Source organism: Anas acuta, chromosome 1, assembly GCF_963932015.1.
Source record: "Anas acuta chromosome 1, bAnaAcu1.1, whole genome shotgun sequence".
Lineage (NCBI taxonomy): Eukaryota > Metazoa > Chordata > Aves > Anseriformes > Anatidae > Anas > Anas acuta.
The window spans coordinates 94,980,238-94,998,934 of NC_088979.1; the positions used below are offsets into that span (position 1 = coordinate 94,980,238).

General features: G+C 42.7%; 1 protein-coding gene across 1 annotated transcript in view; it reads right to left on the reverse strand.

The window, feature by feature from the left end:
- KCNE2 (potassium voltage-gated channel subfamily E regulatory subunit 2) overlaps positions 1-18,697 on the reverse strand; it is a 102,266-nt gene that overhangs the window by 48,765 nt on the left and 34,804 nt on the right. The gene's annotated exons all lie outside the window — the stretch shown is intronic.

The following is an 18,697-nucleotide window of genomic DNA, read 5'->3' on the forward strand; positions in this document are numbered from 1 at the left end:
GCTCCTCACAGAGAGCCTGGGGACAATTAGATGGCTCCGGGAGGTGGTCTTGAAAGCAAATTAACTGAGACTCAGAGGAACAGAGCTAAGTGCCTGGGCCCAAGCAACTGTGCAAAACATGAGCAGGACATCTGCACCCCCACCCTAGATGTTTTCTGTGCTGTGTGCTTTGAACGTGGTCCCAGAGCCACTGACCAATACTGGAATTGTCAACGTGAGACAGAGGCCTCATCACCCACTCTGTGCTTAACAGCAGGGAGTGCTGAACTTAGCACTTACATGTGAGACGTAAGCAGTAGATCCATCCAGTGCACCCTGAAGTGATAGAGATACACCACACATCTTCCAAGGAGTCAGTGCAGGATGAAAAACAAAACAAAAACATGATTTTAACTAATAACACAAGGAGCTCTTGTGCAGATCTATGTTATGATCACACTGTCAAAACAGGGTAGCACTTTTTGGATGTCAAGGCTGACAACCAAGCAGCTGGAAGCTCTCAGGAAAACTCAAAACCTGCCAAATCAGCATTTTCAGGTGGGAATACAAAGGGGGCATATCCAGGTTGGAAAAACAAAGCAAAAATAATAGCAGATGTATGACAGCCCTTTGGAGTACTGAAACTGGGACTCCTGTTGTGGAGCTTTGGCTGTGGCTGGGGAGGTGAACTGCCCTGAGCCACAGCACAGGAGAGAGGCACAGCACCCTGGGCATGTACAATATTCAGACAGTGGTGGAGTGCTGCCTCTCTTGTTACCAAAACCAAAGCAATAGATTTAGGTGCCTGAGGATCAGGAACATCAAGTTCTCTAGGATGAATGCCCTGTAGTTATCTCAGCCCACAGTTCTGGGGAACCACTTCCATGATCTTCACTCCCGTGCCCCCTGGCAGCACCCTCAAATGACGCTACCTGCCATGGATTCTACCAGCAGTCAGACACCCAAACACTGAAGCGATACAATCAGCAGTCAAACAGGAAGAGTCTTAAAAGTTCAGGGAAATGAAGACAGACCTCCTGAGGCTCACGTTGATCCCCTTAATCCTAAATCAGCTTTCTGCTATTTATATATATTCATTACATTAATTATTATTTCCTAGCGCTACTGATTAACAATAAAATTTGCACCAATTTCTTTCTAATCCTGTTAACCATGAAGCCAGTTATTACTCTAAACACTTTTAAGTGCACTTACTTTTAATTTTATATAAGCTATGTATATATCCTATAGTATGAATATATACGATGTATATTAGACTTTAATTTTATATCTATATACAGCTCTTTCATTCAAGATCGCGTGAGTGCATGACTTAGCCAAATGTCTTAGTTACTGCGTCATCTGTAACATTTCTAATGCTAGTATCTCCTAGGCTTGATGCCAGGTGAGTATATGTGTACTCTATACATGTATATGTGTACTCATGCAGTAGCACAAACATACAGGAAAGAGTTATCTGTACACCAAGACTGTGTATGTTGAAAAGATCAAACTTCAGTCTTCTCCTGCAGCAAACTTGGCTAAGAATACTCTACATTTAAAAAGAAATCAGAAATGCTGCTTGAAGAATTACTGAAATGTCAAGCAGCATATGAAAGGACTCTGTTTTCATGTCATCTCCATGCCCTAACTCCTTTCACATCCCTCAGGATTATCATTTTTTAAATTGCATTTAAAAAAAATAAAATAAAATAAAATAAAATAAGCTCAGTCATCTCAAGTGGATAATTTAAATGCCAAGTTCCTGCCTGGATTCACATTTTCTAGCTCAGTATTAAATCATTGAAAACAGATTGAATGGGGTGCCTTGTTTGGCAATCATTGCTGTTCACCTACCAACAGAACTCCAGTGTGGTCCTCTTCTGCAGGCATTTACCCATTGCCTTGACAGGGACTACTCAGGAGAGGAAGAACTTTTCAGGCCTGCTGCGTTTCCTTTTGTCTCGTCCTGCTATTAAATCTCTCTGGAAAAGAAACATCAGCATTCTGGAAGCTGATACTGTAGAAAATTCTGTGGTCCTTTGGACCCCATAAGTGCCAATTCATGTTTTGCTTACAGAAGCAAGAAAATGTCTTTTTCCTCTCAAATAACATAATAATTTCTTTCTCCTTTTTGTGCACAGGACATTAAACAGTTGGACTTGTTTGTCATACAAGATCGAATTAAAGAGAGCATGACAAGTTAGTGTGTGACTTCTCTAAAGAATAAGAAAGAACTTGTGCTCACGTTCTTGCCAGCACCACCCACTTGTCTACCCTGGAAGGTCCAAGTGCCATTTCCCAAGGTGAGGACACCCTGGAAGGTCCAAGTGACATTTCCCAAGGTGAGGACGCCCTGGAAGGTCCAAGTGACATTTCCCAAGGTCAGGGTAGCTCACAGGTGCTCTCCAGTCCTGGGAATGGAGACGTGATTTGCCTCACTGTTAACCACAGCTAACCATGGCCATGCATTTCAAGGGTGGAAAAGTACTACACCAACATTCCTGTGTCTCCTTGTTCCCACGTCTCTGAGCGTCCTCCCACACCACACTCCCTGCAAGCTGGATCCACTTGTAGTTTCCTCTGTTTGGAATTGGAAAGCAAATATTCCCCTTGGTCTGCTCCCAGCATAACCACTACCAGCTCCAAAGTCCTAGTTAACTTCTGCTGCTCAGTCGAAGCAGGATGTTCTTCCAAACATGCAGCAGCTGATCCAGGGGGCACAGTATATCCTGCTGAAGAGGAGAAAAACAGATGCCAGAGTTTCAGCTTCATCAATAGAGGTAGTTGTGGTTGCAATGCTATTGCAAGCCCTCCAGGTTCAAGCATTTCCACAGCAGGCTCGTAGTGCCTGGGCAAGCCTCAGCACCTTGAAGAACCATGGCTAGCTGCACCCTGAAGTCCAGCAGCATCCCAGCTCCATGCCCTTGTTATTTGGAGCTCCACAAGGCATTTCCCAGCACTCTGACCCACTGCCCCATCTGTCTCCCAGGAAGACTTTTATGACCTGCCCCAGATGTAGGAAAAGAGAAAGGTTGGAGGGAGACAGTGATGGCAAAGAAAAGAGCAGGTATTAATATCCTTGGTGATGTCTGCACTTTATTGTCCCTTTTAATTTACAGCTTGGCACTTCAGCTGCAGTTGCTGTTTCCCAGATTGCACCTGGTTTGGGAGTTAAAAAAGAATATACTTTTTGTTTGTATTGGCCCGTAGGTCAGACTTGCTTGCTCCAAAGTTTGTACTAGTTATGTATGTACATGTGAGTTTAATAAAGTTTGTTGTCTGTTTAAGCTCTGTTGTTGTCTACTCAATTGTAGGGAAGTGGGAAGCTGTCACTATGCCAGAATTTTTCTTATTGAAGTCTAACAAAACAGTGAGCAATCTAGACAAACCAATAATATGGCACCCTGTGTCCCCAAACCAGCACGCACTAAGAGCTTCATTAAAATTGATCTTGAATTCAGCAAGCAAATCAACACTCACCCAAGACAATACATTAAATTAATCAGGCACAAAATACCCCATACAGATCAGCGGGCCAAATGTTTTTCAAAAATAAGCACAACTGCAACTTTCAGTTCCTGGTCCATATCAAAGTACCATGATGTTTCACCACAAAGCAGCACATATAATTAGCAATCAATTACTCATTAAAATTGCCCCATGAAGCAAGCATGTGAGCACATACAACATCTTTAATTCCCTTTGGCTCACTGGGCTCTGGCCTGATTTCATTATAAAAGCACTTCTGGGGTGTGCGAGAAGGCAAAAGAATTGGTCCGGGCCCAGGGCTCACTTCCTTGGCTGGGAGACTTTGTGGTGGGCACAGCCAGCCATGGCTGCAAGCGCTGGCTCCCTTAATGCTCCTGGGGGCTAAGCCCTCCCTCCTGCCAGCCTCTACCATCGGCAAAACTGCCTCTTCTGCACAGGCCTCAGATTTCCTAGGTGCAGCTCCAAAGGCTGTGTTAGAAAGAGAGCGGACAGCATGGCTGCCCTCAAACTGGCCCAGCCTACTGGTGCCTGTGGCACTGGGGTAAGGCCCAGCTCCTCCTGGCTGGTAGATGCCCAGTCTCCCAGACCTCAGTGCCATCCACACCACCATGCGGCCCCACAGCCGCATTGCCCAGCAAATCCTTCCACAAGGAAGGGGATTAGTGCATTTGCAAGCCTTTGAAGAGCAAGCGAGGGCACCTATGCCACATGAGAGCCCCATCCTCTGCCATTACTCCCAGTATGCTCCTTCTTCTGCTTGCTGGAACATGACCCTCAATCAGCATCCCTCACAGGCAGCCTAACACTTGATTTTCCAACACCAGGTGGGGTGTCCATATTTCTAATGTAAGATTTCCAGGACAGCCCCATGCTACATACCCTACTCCTGTGGTGCACATGGCTTTTATCAATAAAGGGACTCTCTTTGTGGGGAAACCCCAGGAGAAAAAAAAAAAAAAAAAAACCTTCCTATAATCCCTGCAGAAATGAATTAACCAAGCGACACACAGAAGGGCTGTAAAATGCACACACATAAAATAGCCTGATCGCTACAAAAACAAACAAGCAGTGTTCCTCGGGGATTAAGTGTACTGTAAGGACCCATTTCTGAGAAATTGTACCAAAAAATGAATCGATAACTATGAATGAAGACTGTGGACATCCTTCTTTGCAAAACATGTAGTCTTAAGAAGTGTTGCTGCTCCTTGGCATGGCCCATCAAGTGGGGGTGACAAGGGTTCACCTGCTACTGGAGGCTGAGCTTGTGGGTTTGGAGTCACTGCAGGCAGCTCTGCAGAGTATTAGGCTGTGCAGGTGAGCCCCAACGTGCAAGGAAGCCTGCTCAGGCCAAGGGCTGGTAACATGGGCTGAAACACAGCCACCTAGGGAACAGGGAGCATTCAGGAAAGGGAACTCAGCCAGGTGACTCATGGTCTCATTTTATGCCACTGGCTTTTAGATAGACACCAAAAAAAAAAAAAAAAAAGATATATATTTATATATTGGCACCTCATTTGCTAGGAGAACAGCCTAGAAATATTTATGATTAAAAGGAGTGATTGAGCAGTGACATTCAGTGTTTCCATTTTTTAACAATTTCTGTTTTTTTTTTTCTCCTTTTTTTCTTTGTGGTCTTTGTAAAAACACCAGAATAATAGCAATTTATTAAGAACTGGCATTCACTCAAAATAGTTTCCTTAATGTGAATGCTCTTACTGACATTGTAAAATTTATTTACAGTTTCTCTTTTTTCTTCTGTTCATTGTTTGGATGTACCATAGGACACCAATAAAAAAGGTTATTTATGCTAAACAGATGTACTGTGAAAAGCCAGATGCAACATGGATGATAACCAGCAGCTGAGCAGGCCCTGGCAGATAAGTTGCCTTTGACTATGGGTTTCCTTCATGCCCACCGCTGCTGCAGCAGCTTCTCTGTCACTTACACAGAGGTAACCCAACCCACTGACTTCCAAAGTCTAAGGAATAAACAATAGCAAAAAGAAAAAAAAAAATAAAGTGTTTAATACAAAGCAATATGAACGCCCTAAGATAGTCTACAGAAAGCTGAAGTGCTGGATTTACCTCAGACATATTCATCTCCAGAGCTGGTCCCTCTGGGCCAGATGGAGAGTGTCCTGACACTGCCCAATGCCTGTAGACACAGCAAACACATCATCTTTTCCTATTCAGAAATTGTGAGACAAACACAAACAGCGTTCTCACATCAAGATGCACTCAAACTGCAACCCGTGGTGCCTCAGGTGGACGCAGGCCCACACTACAGTGCTTAAGATCAAGCAAGGGACAAACACATGAAACCACACAGTGCTCAAGGCTGCCAGACACCAGTTCCCTGTGCAGTCGGTGAAGAAGGATGCAGGAGGCACGCTACAGGTGTGCTGTGCTGGCTTCACAATTTCTTCTCCCCTTTGACTGCCTTGGGAACCAGGGCCTGGAGAGTAGGTGGTCTGAACCACGCATCACTCTCTTGGCCAAAGACATCAAAGTAGGCAAGCAGGATACAGCTGGATACTCCTACTTTCTCCTGAATATGAGTGGTTCCTCTGGCTCACCCCACAATTCATTCCATTGACATTGTTCAGTTCTCATCCTATAAAGCATTCATTTAACTTAGAGGGGAAGAAAAAGTCAATTAAAAGGAAAAAAAAAGTGCAACAATGAATTTTTAACATATTGTCCCAAACAGAAAGCTGGACCAGGTGCAGGCTCATGATTAGGATCAAGTGATGGGAAGAGATCCAAAGTGTTCAGCTGAGCTGATTGCAGAGGCCTGGCTTTGAAGGCAGTGTACAATAAAGCAACTCATTAATAGCTGGACTTTCACCTTCCTGGCAATAGATGAGTCATGCATTTGAGAAGGTCAGTGCCTTGGATTTTAAGAATGGAAGAGAAGATCAGGATCATTTAGTCTGTGTTACACAGGACACAGAATTTTCTTTGAGCATTAAGGTAGCATGAGGCTAACACTTCTGTCTTGTATACTAGTGATTTAGTACTAGCACTGGCCAGAAGGGAACCACTGACCCAACCAACAGCTAAGTGTATCAACAACGGTAACAACAGCACTTTGCTAAGATCTGGGTATTTGTTGCTTTTCTTATGTTTGTCACTTTTTTCATCTGCAGCCAAGCTTTCCAGTTCGTAAAAGAGATTCCATAAGAGCAATCTGATCCCTTGTTTACAGGATAGTCCCTGTCTTTGCATTATCCCTAAAGCCCCAGATCAGCAATGCAATTAACCTTCTGAGAAATGCTCTCAAAAGCACAAGTAGTCTCACTCTTTTTCAGCACATCACTTGCTGTCAAAGCATCAACAAAGCAAGAGAAACAGTTCTTTATGGTACAAGGTAATTTGAGCCTATTAGGGGAGCAGCCACAAGAACATTTTGATTGCTATTTTCAAAGCACAGGGAAGCAACTGCTTCATTGCATGATTGGACCAGGCAACAGAACCCCACTGCTGTAAAACTGGGCCATCTTGAGAGCTTCACCCTGTGTCTGGTGGGGAACGTAGTCAACGCATTTGGCTTTTGAGGGAGACACTCATAAAAAACAAGAATTCTAGTGTATGGCAATATGTTTGACACGTGAGATGCACTAGAGAGAAGAATGAGGGGGTTGTTGGGAATACCAGAGTAATGTGGGGGAAAAAAAAAAAGCTCCAAAATAAGCTGTGGAACATTTCTATATCCTACCTTGCCAGCAAGCACTAGCCTGCTCTCAGAATAAGAACTGGTTTTAAATGTGTTAGCACGTTGCTTGGGCAGAAATGGTTGATAAATCTTGAAGCCAATTAAGGCGAAAAAATAGATAGGACCAAACAGTGCTAGGGCCTTCCTCTCCACAGGAAAGAAAGAAGCATCCAGAGAAGCTTCCAAATAATACATTTAATATTCACATACCTCTTCCGCCCACTCAGTGTGGGTGCACTGGAATGACTTTGCTAGCTTCTATTATTTCTCTTGCAAGAAAGATCCTTGTAAATGAAAGAGAGTGTCCAGGTGACAGAGTTCCATATATTCACAGCTTTGTATCTTCTCGTTCAAAAAGCTTTGCAGAGAGAAAATGCAGATCAACCTCCAAGTTGCATCTTCTTTCCTGAAGTAGTCTTTTGGCCCTTTTTCTCAATACTAGGTTTGGAAGACATCTCTACCCTCTTGAGAGAGAAAAGAAAACCATAGGCTTTCCCAGAATAACCACATATACACAAGCTTCCCTTCCCTAGAGGAGAAGGAGAAGGACTCAAAACCTCTAAGATTGTTTTAGAATTCTTATGGCACTTAGCCAGAAATTTCAATAAGAGTTCATGTGGCCATAAATCAACTGAACTGGTCAATGTGCAGAGACAACTGACCAAAAGACTCACCCAATGCTAGATGATTCACATTTCTGAGAAAGCCAGGAAACTAAAGATTTTGCCTTAAAAAGCAATGGGTTCCTTAACTTTTCTTAGAGTCATAACATACTGCATGAACTTTCATGATTACAGGGACCAGCATAGCTGTATTAATGAAGAAGCTACTTTGAAGTGTATGTAGATATTTCTTTCAGTGCTGGCAAAATGACAAGTACACACAAGGTGACCAAAACCTCAACATCCTACACACTTAGCCAAAAAAATCTTGCACAAATATTCTCATAAACTCTTCCGCTCTGCTAAAAGATAAAGACTAGAATCTTTTTGTCTGGTATATCTCCTATTCCCATGGATTTTTATGTCAGGAAACTCTATATTTGTCTCCTTTCAAAATGAGTTCCTTTTCTCATGACTATGGAGGCCATTTTTCTGAGGCAGAACTAATGATTCTGCTTGTCTCAATTTATGTTTTAATTGTAATCGACTTTTAGAGTAAGCAAGGCTCTTCTGAAAAATCAGTAGTCTTGAAGACATATACACTCCAGATGGATGTACAAAGGGATTTTGTGGAAGTGATATCTTATCCCATTTATTTTTAAGGAATAAATATAAATATCAGCAGCAAGTACTAGGGACTTTTAAACATGCTGAAGTATCCCGTATTCTGATTAGATTCTTCACTGCTTGTAGAAATGCTGTGAATTGGGAAGAGGGGACTTTCACAGTGAGAGTCTAAATGTGCTTGGCTGCTCTTAGATGGCAGACTGTTATCCTTGACTCTGCTGTCCTTGCGTAGAGTACCTAGTGCTGTATTTTAAACATTTTTGAGGAAAACATCCTTATGCTCCCCTCTCCATTCAGCAGAGTGTCAGACTCAAGTTTCCAGATAATCTACAGAAATTGATCACTTATAACATCAGTGGTCCAGAGACTAAAACAACTTTTACTTCAGTTTTAACTAGGAAAGACAGGTGTTGGTAAATGTCCTAGGTAGATCTCCCTTGAAGAAGTGGCCGAATTATTTAAGCAAAGATATCGGCTAGCTCAATGTCACATCTCAGTAGTGTAACTCACACAATCCAGCAACTGGAGATGCTCATGGAGTCTGTAAGGCACTCTCTGTTCAGTGACCCCATGGTAAAATGATGTGAACAGGAGATGTGCACTAAACAGCAGAGTTCAGGCCCACACCATATGACAGATGACCACAATGTGCATGAAAGTAGCTCAGGCTTAATGTCTGGGCATTACCTCCTTCTGAGGTATTCTGTTTTTTGGTAGACCAATACCTAGATCATCCTGGTTTACAGCAAATGAAATGCCTTCAAAGAAGCTGCTATTGGTCCTTCCTGGGTTCTGCCTTACATAAAAATCAAAACACTGAAGACATCCATCTATGAAAGCTGTATCCTCCACTGGGTCATCAAAGCATACCTTGAGCACAATTTTTGGCAGCTGGGTTGTATCATAACACAAAACTTTACCTTACAGGCAGATAAACTGACCAGTTTGTAGACAGATTGCTAGCAGATTGACAATTTTAGGGCTTCATGCAGTGATGATGCAGGACTTTGTGAGATAACTTGAATGCCTCTATTTATTTTAAACATGCTATTGAACCTCTGGTTATAATGCTTAGGAAACAGCAATGCAAACACATAGGTAAAGAAGCAAGGAGTTTTACAAAGCCACACATCAAAAACTGAAACTTCAAAGATCAGCTTCAGAAGAGCCATGTTGATTTATAGGAGATGGCCCACATGTATCTAATGCAATCTACTGTCCAGGAAAGACATCTCGTATAAGGTAGTTGCCCAAGACAACAGAGCACTCAGAGTCAGTGACCATACAGGGCGCTCCCAGTTCCAATATTCCAAAATTCCTTGAAGCTCCATGAAAGACCTGGGGCAGAAAGCTTAAACTTTTGCAAAAAAAAAGTTCATGCTCAGCTGGTGACTATAATAGATAGACACTTTGGAGTGTTTTTATTTTTAAATGTTGCTCTCCACCACCATGAAGCTAACCAGTTTGTAGGAATCAACAAGTCAGAGTAGGCATCTCTTGCTCCATGAACAATGTGGTTAGCTCTGCATTACAAGGTTTCACCAGTGCTTTTTAACTACTGTGTGCTTTTCTAAATTGAAGACCAGACACACTGGTCAGCAAAATGAAAAGACAGAGCCCCAGGCAGCATTCAGTTCATAAGTACCTGCCAATTTGTTTTGCAATTGCACTGTTATTTAAAAATGACAGTGTTGAATTAAAAAAAGTTTCAGCTGGGTATGGAACTTTGCAGCTCCATGGCAGATCTGCCAGGGCTCTCTATCTGCCAGCCCATAAAACATTTTGTGATTGAACATGCCAATCTAAATTAACTGGATTTAAGGTCAAGTGGCATTCACAGCTGAATGCGGTGCAGAAACCCTGAGAAGGAATAGCAGCAATATCCCTTATACCTGTAAAGCATAATGAAAATAAAGAAATAAAAATTCAAAAAAAAGGAAAAATCCACTCGCTGTTCTCATGTTCTTTTTTATGAGGTTGAGCAATATTTATTTGAAAACTGTAAAACCACAAGTACTTGGCATCTGCCCTCTTCGATCGCAGCATAGTTTAATGTAGGGCAGGGGCATCATTTAGCTGCTTTTAGCAAAGTTAAAATTGGCCCTTTGAATCATTACATTTTTTCTCTGAAACCCATCTGTACATGGATATGCTGAGCCACCACTTTATATATAAATATATATATATATACACCTTCTCACATTTTTTCCTTGACTTTCCAAAATTGAGGAGAGGCAACTGAAGCCAATAGACCAACCATTGGCAAAAATGACTGAAATGTCATCAGCATACAACGTGGCCACAGATGTATCCCTTTGCTTCCTTCTACCTTAGTTTGCAAAAATGTCTGCTTGCCATCCAGCTCAAACACAGGTACTGAAGCTTGATTAACATCTTTTTAATAGATTGAGATCATCATATAAACAGTGCTTATAAAAGGTCTGATGTGGAGATTCATCATTATTTTATCAGGCCAAGTCCTGACATCATTGCAGTTTTCCACTGAGGGAAGAAAATGATCTTGGCTTCAACAGCAGTTTTGTCTCATTAAGGGCTGAACCAAAACGCACTGAGGCAGGACTTCAGGATCTGTCCAGAGATGATTTACTCTTAGGACAGACAAGTTGTACTAATGAATTTCACCACAAAATAGCTTTGTTTCAATTTCATCTATCTGCCACATCTAGGCTACCCTATTGCAGGTTGGCCAGCCTGCACAGCTATAAACAGTGAGGTGGCCTGCTCTTTTGTTCAAAGGGAAGGCTTTGTTAATGATTGGATCTAGAAACAGATGATCACTCGACTCATAGCTGCTTGGTGCTTCTCCTCTTAAAAAAATATCCTGGGCCATGGATGATCTCAGTGTAAAGAGCTCTTCCCACCTGGGTCTTCACTCTCTTCACAGCTTCCAGTAGGGCAAAGGGTATGACCAGAGTGCATTTGTATTTTAGCAAGTACCAGTTCCTGAATGGTTCTGTTCTCAAGAAAGTCATTTCGTCTAAGGAATGACCTTCAACAAGCGAATGCCATTTAATCTAAGTAGGTCGCTTTGTCAGCAACGCTACAGTTTTAATGGAAATGTTTCCATTTCAAGACAAATGTTCCATACCCTGATGGTTGTGGTACTGTGTTTGGCACATGGAGTCCTAAATTCAAGTCACCCAGATTGAAGCGCAGTAAAGGTCTGGAATGAAAAACGTCAGCGCTGCTTCAGGCAAAGCAGGGACTTGAAACCAGATTTCCTGCATGCCAAGCCAGTAACTCAACCATCAGGCTTTGGATCACACAGGTCTTGTCCATGGGCCAGCCAACCCTGAAAGCAACTGTGGGAAGAAACTTCTAGTCCTGTTCTAATCACTGCAACTGGAAGCAAAACGACTTTGGATTTCATGATATCTGGCTCTACAACCTTGTCTCGTTATGAGCTATTCCAATACAAGCTTGTTCAGTTGAGGGCCTGGATCACTTACGTGATTTCTCCCTCGAATCCTGACAGAGATGAGGAATATTAGTGCTATTTTTTTCTTGTCTTATAACATGTTCGCTGCATGGCTTCCATCAGATTAACTTGGACTACCCAGGTAGAAACAAGATTTTTATTGTTGTTGTTGTTAGAGCTGGTTAACCAAATCAATGAATTTCAGTTATATCACAACTATTTCAGTATGATGGAAATTTACTAGTTTTCAAATATTTCAAAAACACACGACAAAATCCATTAATATTGGAACACCTGGTATTGGAAAAACACAGCCATTAGAAACAACAAAGATGAATTCTTGTAGACACAGGTCTATGGGTTCCATGTTTGTGCTTTCTAGTAGAAAGTAGATCCTGCATGGAATGAAGAGAAAATCATCCCTGTTTCTGGGTGACTCATGTTTTGAAGTGCTTTCATCCTAAGTCCCTTTGTCCTTCTGGCTGAAGAATTAGTCAGAGTGACGCACAAATTTGTCACTTCTAGTTGCATTGCAACAGTCCAGTGCATCTATTCTGGAATAGGAGAGATCATGAAAGTCACACAGATGATCTCTTGCATGAGATTTCCAGGTACCAATAAATTAGAGAGGCCAACACTTCCACTGCATACAGATCTTAGCAACAAAAGTGAAGCTAGTTTTCACATATTTCTTTTTCACTTTTCCACTCTATGCATTTGTTTATGTACACGTCCCTTTAAGAACTGAATTTTGAAAGCATGAGATACTCACATTCATACATAGTTAGTGTCAACTGAGCATATTTAACACTACTAAAATTGTCAATGTCTCAATAACAAAGGCCTAAAATAAAGTACATGAAACTCAAGCAAAAGAATAAAGAGTTTAGTTTATTGCAAGCAATATCCATTTTTAACAGCAAACCCTGATCATAAGAATAAATATTTATCTCCTGAGATATTTTGCGTCACTGGATAAGCAGAAATATCCCTTTGCTATCTAAGAATGAATAGCATTAGGTGAGCTGCTATAGTGTTAGTCAACTTCTGTGCTATGTTGAATGGGACAGATGGATCAATACTTTGTGCATGAGGGAGTGTCACTACTCATTTATTTCCTGTTTATCTGCCAGACCAGCTAAACCACCAGCTAATACAAAAAAGAAACAAGACAGTATAAATGGCTGACAAACTGGCTGGCTAATGAAAACCAAGCACTACTTCACCCAACCTCACAACAGCCCCTACACAGCAGCACTGGGGGTGCTTTGATTTGGCCCACTGCGATACAGGGAACATGCCAAAGCCAACTTGGTTCTTGCTTGCCACAAGCTCCCTGTACAAGGTGGAAGTCAAGGGGAAGTGGACAGTGCTGTTAGCAGTATATTGATGGATCCTTTCTTCTGTCGATTCTGCAAGGTGAGTCACCAGAGACTCCAAATCCCACCTACAATCTCATTAAAGCTCTGCAGCATGGTAGTCAAACAGTGTCACTTTGGAAATGAAAATGAAGACCCTGGAACTTCAAACTTATCTGGATATGGAAGACAAAGTTATCACGTTTACTGAGCCAGTGTGATCCACTTCCCTTTAAGCCCTACCTCTCCTTGAGTCATAAGCTTGGGAAATAGGGGTGGGCCTCATGTACAGCTGGACTTGTCGTGATCTCCATGGAATCACCCCATCCAGTTGATAATACATACCCAGAGTTACCCCCAGGCTTTTGAAAATGTCTGTCCTTCCCCTAAGGTTGTGAAGAGGACTCCTCAATGCTGAAAGGTTCACAAATTGCCTGGGCTTTTCTCACACAAAATGGGGTTATTGAGCTATTCCCAATGGCTCTACTAAACCTGTACTACTATCCATACTGGTAGTACTAGCCTGTATCTGTACTGCTAGCCATATTCTCAGTGACAGAAGGCAGCACCGGGACCACCTGATAGTCTCAGAGAGATCTAAGGCTGGGTTGGCCCACATGGCTCTACGTCCATGTTAGAAGAGAGTACAGTGGTCTTGTTTTTCCTCCACTGGCTGACCTTCTCAATTTCAGAGGTCAGTTGCCTCCCCACTCTCTCTGCTGCATGTAGGCCCACATACCATACTGCTACCATGAGAAGATATTCAGTGACACGTCCAAAATATCAGCAGGCAGCACAGACAAACAATCAAGCAAAATATTTTCTCTCCCACGCTAGGCTCCTACCCCGTCAGAAGCAGCTTCCAGGCCACCCACCTACTTCAGGTTCTCCCGCCTGTCCCTTGCATCCTGCATGTCCCTCTTGTCACCCATTCCTGTTCCTCTCTCTCAGTCCTATCCAGCAAATACCTAACAAATTCTTGTCAGTGCTGGAGAGTTGCACAGAGCTGATTGGCAACTGGCAGGTATTGAAGAGAGACAGCTGCAATGGAAAGAAACAGTAAGTCCATTAACAACAACAAAAAAAAAAAAGTCATAGTGATTACAAAATTTAAGGCTACTCCAACATACCCGGGCTATCACAACATACCTGGTCTGTTTTTACAATGAGAAGCTCTGGTATCAGGAGAAAAACGGCACCAGAAATTGAAAGGGTGGCCAGCAGCCAAGTAAGAATATACAGACACTTAACACTTCTCTGTTAACAGCAAGGGCAGCAAAACTATAAAAGAGTTATTGCTAGTTCAGTGGGTTTACAGCACAGAGAAAGCTGTTGCTTTTCTGTCAGGATAGCTGTAAACAAAAAGCCCTTGAACAAAGGAAAGAGACAGAGCGATGCATGGATTTCCCTGAGGTGGCAGCAGCACATCTGTAGGGCTGGGCCAGGACGTCCACCACCTTAACTCAGAGGGCATCCACCCTCCTGGGCAGGGAGAAGGGCAAGTGCCAGAGCAAACCCAACAGCACTGCTCTGCAGAGAAGGCAAGGAAGGTAGCCAGTGGTCTGAGTGGGAAGGAAACCAAGGAAAGTCAGCTCCTCAGACACAGGAGACACAGAAAAGCTTGAGGATGCCAACACAGATGAGGTGGTGATGAAGGGGAGAGGGGGTGGGAGGAGGGAAGATTCAGCCCAGAAACAAGATCTCCACAGCTGGCCAAGACACTGATCCCAGCCACATGATGTCTGTGTGGGAAGAAGGAGCAGGAAACAGGGAAAAGGATGGTCCCAAAAATACCTGGGGGACATGAACAGGAACAGGCACCAAGATGTAAACTCAGGTGTGCATCTCCAGCTGGTCTGGTAACACTTTGTGCACACCCACCAAGCTTCCTCCACAGCCAGCACAGGTCAGTTAGCCCCATCTCCACCAGGGTACAGGGAAACCACCCCCTATTTATCAGGGCAAGAAAGCACACACGGGCAGGGCTTGATAAGTTGCTCTACTTTCACAGAACTTAAGTAATTAATTTGTCTTTGTCTCTATATTGTGAGTTGAATTACCCATAACAGGTTTCATCAAAGGGGTGTAGCATCCCAGAGAAAACAAGACTGACTCTGGATTCTTCAGCTACAGTCAGACAGGACTAAAAATGTTAAATAACAAACAAACAAGCAAGGAAACAAGGAAACAAACAGAAAGGTCCTTAAAGTTTTTTGGTTGCTTTAAGAGTCCTGGAAAAAATAGAAGATAATTCAAGGAAGGAAAAGAAAGTTTATAAACCATTTAAAGTAAAAAGCCAGGCAAATAGTACATGAATACCAAGCCAGAGTGGGACTCACATCTAGAAAGCAAGCTACGATTTAATTATTTGCTGTTACTATAATTTGAGCTGACTTTAGTAGGCAGATGACCTCTCTATAGTGTTTGTCATATCCTTGCAATCTCCCAGTTAGCTGCTGCTGCCAATATCTAGCCCAGGTGGCTAAATGTATAAATCAGCTCTTGACTTAATCACCAATTATTTGAAAACCTTTTGTATTAAAACTGTATGTGCAGAGACTTTGTAACTAAATAACATCAACAAAAAAGGTCTGGGGTACTTCTAACCATTTTGTTGTGCTTCCAGGTTAGAGAGAGAGAGAGAAAGAGAACAAAAACAAAAACAAAAAAAAAAAAAAAAAAAAAAAAAAAAAAAAGAGGAGGGGGAATTAAAAACTAACATTAGTCCAAACCCTTAGAGAGCAACATGTAACAGCTTGAGACAAGAAAAGCATGCAGAACTTGGCACTGAGCATTGTGCTACAAAACAAGGAACATACACTTGAACACATTTCCAGATCTCCATGCAAGAAAAATACCTATTGCCCAGAGTGGGTTAGCTGAAAGGTTCCCAGACTGCAAGACACATTTCCCAGAGAAAGCCTTTAGCCAACACCCAACTCTTGAAAATGCAAGAGGTAACCCTGGGAGCAGATCCCGTTCACAACGTTGTGGCAGGAATGGCACCTAAATGCTCAGAGACCATGTCAGAGGCAATATAGCAGAAAGCAAGTCTGCTTTGAGAAGTTAGATGCACATACTCCCGTGATAAATGCATCCAGGACCTCGAAGAAATAGACAAATGAATACTTACATATTAGTTAAATACTTATTTATTAGTTCCAGTATTTCCTGCTGCCCTTTTTGACCACTGCTAATGGAGATTCAATTCTGCTGCTCATGGCCACTGTGAATCTGTTCACAGCTTTGTCACAAAGTAAGCACCTTGGCCAGTCTCACCCAAATCTCAGGCTACCACCCACCCGGGTCAATAAGGAACAGCAACTTTTCTCAGCCCTATGATTCAGTCACTCTGATTTATGGTCCTAACAACAACACAAGAAAGCGGTTTTTTTCCTTCCCCATTTCTAGCCCATCTTAGCTTTTGAATACAGGCCTTACTGAGAGGCAAATCCCACATATTTCTGAGGCCTCACACGCGGTTTCTTGCCTTCTGTAAGGAATAATGCTGATATCCTTGAGCTCCTTGTCAGAAAAATGAAACATTTGGGTCATTAGCAGATAATATAACAAGTTATGTGGTAGCAACAGACATCTTAATTATGGATGCAAAACCACCACTGAGAACTTGTGGGGAACAAAATTTGTGCTGGTACATGACTGCTCCACTTCTTGTGTGAAATTTATAGATGTGGAAAATATGTTCCTTGGACCACAAGAAAATTTCAGTTCTGGGTTCCTTTCAGAAGAAAAGAAACCTGAGAAGACCCAAACATTTGCCATCTTGTTTAACATGGTTAATGTAGATATTAAATGTGATTTCAAGTCAAGAGATTTTTCAAAGACTCTCCAGGTGCCATGCCAGAATGGGCTCAATGCTGGGTCAAACTGCACGAACAGAGGTGGAGTGAGACACTTTACTGGAGGAGGTTGTTATGCTGCCTCTAAGGAAATTGCCTCAGAACTGGGATGTCAAGACAGGCGTTAGTTTTTGGTGATTGTCCCACTGGCAAATATTGCCAAGCAATAGTCAACACACACCAAATTTATCCACGAGGAGTATTTTTTCGCCCACATTGTTGGCATTGCAGGTTTGAAATCCAAGGCAACCAAGGGTATCAGTAGAGGAACATGAAGATCTACGGCCTGCCAGAACAATTCTTAACATTCACGGCCAGCCCCTGTGAGATTTACATGGCTCCTTTCTGGGGTATTTGCTAGCCTCTCCCACCACATCTTACTGGGGACACACGGGGCACAGAGCCTCCAGAAAATCTCTTGGGCTACCAGTACTGCCAGAGAAATTAATCTGGCTTACAATGCACCCGGGTGCTGACTCCAAGAGGCTCTCAGGAGAAAGAGGGAAGCCAACACAGGCCTCTGCCATGAGAATACTTCTCACAGTCTGCTCCAGCAGAAGTAGACCAAAGGCAGCTATTTCATGGCAGCTTCCTTCTTTTCTGGACGCTGCTTGGGACACATGGACATGCCCACACGCACAGGATGAGTAATGCATGAGCAGCCCAAGAGCTCTCCATGAGTATGAGGGATTGTTCTGGATATTCCAAGCTACAGCTTACTGAGCAGGTTAAGGTCATTTCAGCCTGCCAGGCTTATAAGGGTGCGTGCCACATTTAGAGCTTAAAGAGCATTGATCAAAAGGAGCAAGCATGAAGCTCTTGTTGTCTACTTGGTGTTCTGATCAAGCCTGGGCAAACTGGCATCTCCTACAATGTGGTTGGCTGGGAAGCCACAGTCCTGACCTCCTTCCTCTGCATCTCAGAATGGGTGACAGCTTAAAAACATGAGTTTGAGAGAAAAAGACAAAAGCATCTTTACTCCAAATGACTTCTATATGGGATCCCTAGGCCCTAGCTCTAAATTAGGGCATAGAAGTTCACAGCCACATTTATATGTCAGAGAAATTTACTCAAGGTCTAGCTTAGGTCTCAGTTGTGCTCACCTGGGGATGTTCCTCAAGCAGGTGATAGCAGCAGCTTATGGAAGTGGCATAATATCAAACAAAAACAAAGGCATAATTAAAGAGAGGTGTTAGAGACAAGGGGTGTACATGTATCTGCCCTGCACATCACAAGTAGCTGTGGTGGTGCCTGAATAACCCTAAACAATCAGGCTTTGGGTCTGGCAGAACAAAGCTCAGCCAGAGCTAACTTCAGTGTTTCACTGCCATTCATTTTTCATGATCATCCGATGGCTCACAACTAGGATGACTAAGTTCTCCTTCAGTGCCCTCCATTTCAAGCTTTTAGAGGGTCTCAAGTGAGCTATCAGAAACTAGACCCCCTCACTATGCAGTGATGTTAGCCAAGTCGAACACGAACAGAACTGACAACTTCAGAGAGGTAAGGAAATACTATGGGAAATACATCTACTGACAGCTGAAGGGGTAGGTCTGAATTCATAAATGCCCCAAAATGTCCTAATTCCCTTTCTAAGATTCACATTTAACTAGGAACAGTAAGAAA